The sequence below is a fragment of the Oncorhynchus keta genome, chromosome 2 (genome assembly GCF_023373465.1).
Source record: "Oncorhynchus keta strain PuntledgeMale-10-30-2019 chromosome 2, Oket_V2, whole genome shotgun sequence".
NCBI lineage: Eukaryota > Metazoa > Chordata > Actinopteri > Salmoniformes > Salmonidae > Oncorhynchus > Oncorhynchus keta.
Window position 1 is genome coordinate 5353131 of NC_068422.1, and position 5133 is coordinate 5358263.

At 42.0% G+C, this 5133-nt stretch overlaps 1 long non-coding RNA gene across 10 annotated transcripts; it reads right to left on the reverse strand.

The window, feature by feature from the left end:
• Nucleotides 1-311: 311 nt before the first annotated feature.
• On the reverse strand, nt 312-4359 carry LOC127909445 (uncharacterized). 10 transcript variants are annotated; one of them, XR_008071126.1, is made up of 9 exons: nt 4293-4320; nt 3803-3851; nt 3411-3508; nt 3215-3263; nt 2541-2626; nt 2431-2479; nt 2087-2184; nt 1744-1890; nt 312-478 (listed from the first exon to the last, which is right to left on the reverse strand). It is a non-coding gene; the product is annotated as an uncharacterized LOC127909445 (long non-coding RNA). The 10 variants fall into 10 exon arrangements; XR_008071129.1 differs by lacking the exons at nt 312-478; nt 3215-3263; nt 3411-3508 and adding an exon at nt 1643-1694 and having other exon boundaries at nt 3754-3851; nt 4293-4359; XR_008071120.1 differs by lacking the exons at nt 312-478; nt 3215-3263; nt 3411-3508 and adding an exon at nt 1643-1694 and having other exon boundaries at nt 4293-4312.
• Nucleotides 4360-5133: the final 774 nt, after the last annotated feature.

The window sequence follows — 5133 nt, forward strand, 5'->3', positions numbered from 1 at the left end:
ACTCAAAGCAGGTAGCCTAGCGGTTAGAGCTGGTAGCCTAGCGGTTAGAGTAGGTCCCCTAGTCTTAGAGCAGGTAGCCTAGTGCTTAGAGCAGGTAGCCTAGGCCTTAGAGAAGGTAGCCTAGCGCTTAGAGCAGGTAGTCTAGTGCTTAGAGCAGGTATCCTAGTGCTTAGAGAAGGTAGCCTAGCACTTAGAGCAGGTAGCCTAATGCTTAGAGCAGGTAGCCTAGTGGCCAGTAACTGAAAGGTCGCTGGTTCAAATACCCGAGCCCACAAGGTGAAACATCTGTCAATGTGCCCCTGACCCTGTAAAACAACACATTACACTGCACCTATCATACTACTATGGCTGACCCTGTAAAACAACACATTTCACTGCACCTATCATACTACTATGGCTGACCCTGTAAAACAACACATTTCACTGCACCTATCATACTACTATGGCTGACCCTGTAAAACAACACATTACACTGCACCTACCATACTACTATGGATGACCCTGTAAAACAGGGGTGTCAAAGTCAAATGGACGGAGGGCCAAATAAAAAATTTAGCTACAAGCCGAGGGCCGGACTGTTCGAATGTTCATTGAAAATTTTTTAAATGACGCATATAGTCTAGTGAACCTAATTGAACCTACTGAAAACCTAACAAATATATTCCAATATGATCAGATAAATAAAGCAATATTTTCTTATGGCTCTGTCAGTAATCTTTAATTTTCAACAGACACAAAAGACAAATTTCCTTTATATAAAAATCCCCATAACATGAACATTAAATGAAAGAAACCGGTATTCAAGGCACCATCAGTAGCCTATATTTTCTATTTTAGCAAAAGTGGGCTAAATTTACTTCAAAGAAAAAAACAATAATAGCAATTTTCTATCATCCACTCAACTGAAATATTTTAAAAATATAATTGGATTGAAATACAATAAAATAAAGTGCAAAAATCTATTAATCAAAAACAACACTTTGTTTAAGGAGAAGTAACATGCAGTGAAAACAAATATTAAACTTTAACTTTTAAACTTGAACTGAGTAAAAACTCTAAATATGTGATTGCACAGTAATGTTCACTTGTTTGAGGTTGAGGGTGATACTTGGTGGTGTCCCATCTTTTCCACAAGTTCATCAATGTTCGGGGTAAGGCTCTGAGCTGAGGAAATCCTCAGAATTGAGTGGAGGTGTTCAGCAGTAAGTCGACTTCTGTGTGATGTTTTGTTCAAGTTCATCAAAGAAAACAGTTGTTCACACAGGTATGTGCTGCCAAACATAGACAACGTTTGAGCAGCCTGGATGCGCAGCTGGGGCATTGTGTCGGGGAGGAAACGGGCGAACTCCGCAGCACCCACTGCCGCATATTTTGCCCTCAGTGCATCATTGCATTGGAGGTCAATCAACTCCATTTGGAGGTTTGGTGGTGAGCTTTCCACGTCAACAGCAAATGGGTTACCGAGCAGTTCCAACCTGCTTTTTTGTGCTTCAAAGTCAGCAAATCGGCGTCGAAAGTCAGCGGCAAGCATACCTATTTTATCAGCCAACTGTGCGCTCGGGAACGCACTGGTAGAGAGCTTCTCTTTCATGGTCTGGCAGCTGGGAAAGTGGCTGACCCTGTAAAACAACACATTACACTGCACCTACCATACTACTATGGCTGACCCTGTAAAACAACACATTACACTGCACCTATCATACTACTATGGCTGACCCTGTAAAACAACACATTACACTGTACCTACCATACTACTATGGCTGACCCTGTAAAACAACACATTACACTGCACCTATCATACTACTATGGCTGACCCTGTAAAACAACACATTACACTGCACCTATCATACTACTATGGCTGACCCTGTAAAACAACACATTTCACTGCACCTACCATACTACTATGGCTGACCCTGTAAAACAACACATTACACTGCACCTATCATACTACTATGGATGACCCTGTAAAACAACACATTACACTGCACCTATCATACTACTATGGCTGACCCTGTAAAACAACACATTACACTGCACCTACCATACTACTATGGATGACCCTGTAAAACAACACATTACACTGCACCTATCATACTACTATGGCTGACCCTGTAAAACAACACATTACACTGCACCTATCATACTACTATGGATGACCCTGTAAAACAACACATTACACTGCACCTACCATACTACTATGGCTGACCCTGTAAAACAACACATTTCACTTGCACCTACCATACTACTATGGATGACCCTGTAAAACAACACATTACACTGCACCTACCATACTACTATGGCTGACCCTGTAAAACAACACATTTCACTGCACCTACCATACTACTATGGATGACCCTGTAAAACAACACATTACACTGCACCTACCATACTACTATGGATGACCCTGTAAAACAACACATTACACTGCACCTATCATACTACTATGGCTGACCCTGTAAAACAACACATTTCACTGCACCTATCATACTACTATGGATGACCCTGTAAAACAACACATTACACTGCACCTACCATACTACTATGGCTGACCCTGTAAAACAACACATTTCACTGCACCTATCATACTACTATGGCTGACCCTGTAAAACAACACATTACACTGCACCTACCATACTACTATGGATGACCCTGTAAAACAACACATTACACTGCACCTATCATACTACTATGGCTGACCCTGTAAAACAACACAATTCACTGCACCTACCATACTACTATGGCTGACCCTGTAAAACAACACATTTCACTGCACCTATCATACTACTATGACTGACCCTGTAAAACAACACATTACACTGCACCTATCATACTACTATGGATGACCCTGTAAAACAACACATTTCACTGCACCTACCATACTACTATGGCTGACCCTGTAAAACAACACAATTCACTGCACCTACCATACTACTATGGCTGACCCTGTAAAACAACACATTTCACTGCACCTACCATACTACTATGGCTGACCCTGTAAAACAACACATTTCACTGCACCTACCATACTACTATGGCTGACCCTGTAAAACAACACATTTCACTGCACCTACCATACTACTATGGCTGACCCTGTAAAACAACACAATTCACTGCACCTACCATACTACTATGGCTGACCCTGTAAAACAACACATTTCACTGCACCTATCATACTCCTATGACTGACTCTGTAAAACAACACATTACACTGCACCTATCATACTACTATGGCTGACCCTGTAAAACAACACATTTCACTGCACCTACCATACTACTATGGCTGACCCTGTAAAACAACACATTTCACTGCACCTACCATACTACTATGGCTGACCCTGTAAAACAACACATTTCACTGCACCTACCATACTACTATGGCTGACCCTGTAAAACAACACATTACACTGCACCTATCATACTACTATGGCTGACCCTGTAAAACAACACATTTCACTGCACCTATCATACTACTATGGCTGACCCTGTAAAACAACACATTTCACTGCACCTACCATACTACTATGGCTGACCCTGTAAAACAACACATTTCACTGCACCTACCATACTACTATGGCTGACCCTGTAAAACAACACATTTCACTGCACCTACCATACTACTATGGCTGACCCTGTAAAACAACACATTTCACTGCACCTACCATACTACTATGGCTGACCCTGTAAAACAACACAATTCACTGCACCTACCATACTACTATGGCTGACCCTGTAAAACAACACATTTCACTGCACCTACCATACTACTATGGCTGACCCTGTAAAACAACACATTACACTGCACCTATCATACTACTATGGCTGACCCTGTAAAACAACACATTTCACTGCACCTACCATACTACTATGGCTGACCCTGTAAAACAACACATTTCACTGCACCTACCATACTACTATGGCTGACCCTGTAAAACAACACAATTCACTGCACCTACCATACTACTATGGCTGACCCTGTAAAACAACACATTTCACTGCATCTACCATACTACTATGGCTGACCCTGTAAAACAACACATTTCACTGCACCTACCATACTACTATGGATGACCCTGTAAAACAACACAATTCACTGCACCTATCATACTACTATGGCTGACCCTGTAAAACAACACATTTCACTGCACCTACCATACTACTATGGCTGACCCTGTAAAACAACACATTTCACTGCACCTATCATACTACTATGGCTGACCCTGTAAAACAACACATTACACTGCACCTATCATACTACTATGGATGACCCTGTAAAACAACACATTTCACTGCACCTATCATACTACTATGGCTGACCCTGTAAAACAACACATTACACTGCACCTATCATACTACTATGGATGACCCTGTAAAACAACACAATTCACTGCACCTATCCAGCGTATGTGACAATACAAAATCGTAAAAAAAACGTTTTACAAACTTTTACTCCTGCTCTCTATGCTGAATATACGTATAATACTCTGAAGACGGGACTCGTCTGTTGGGACAACATTTAAATTAGCAAGAGGGTGGCAAAGTTAGATAACATGGGTAACGGTGGTCCTCCGAGTGACCGGTTTTCTCTACCCTAAACAGGACATTATAGACTAGTAATGCCCTGATAACAACAACTGTCCTTGTAATTGTCTCCACCCCCTCCAGGTGTCGCTTATTTTCCCCATTGTATTTATCCCTGTGTTTCCTGTCTCTCTGTGCCAGTTTGTCCTGTCTGTTTCAAGTCAACCAGCGTGTTTTTCCTGTGCTCTGCTTTTGCCATTCTCTCTTTGCTAGTCCTCCTGGTTTTGACCCTTGCCTGTTTTCTGGACTTTGTACCTGCCTGCCTGATCATTCTGCCTGCCTGCCACTCTGTACCTCCTGGACTGAACTGGTTTTGACCTTTTGCCTGTCCATGACTATTCTCTTGCCTTCCCTTTTGAGAACTAATTCACATCAAAGACTCAGACCATCTGCACTCCATGTCTGCATCTGGGTCTGGCCCTGAGCCCTGATATGACTAAAGGTATGACATGCTCAGGAGCATGTCCTCAAATACACAGGTCATGATGCTCACGTATTCGTACAGGTCCTTAATGTACTATATGTACCACTGCATTGACTGACAACGTCTGATGA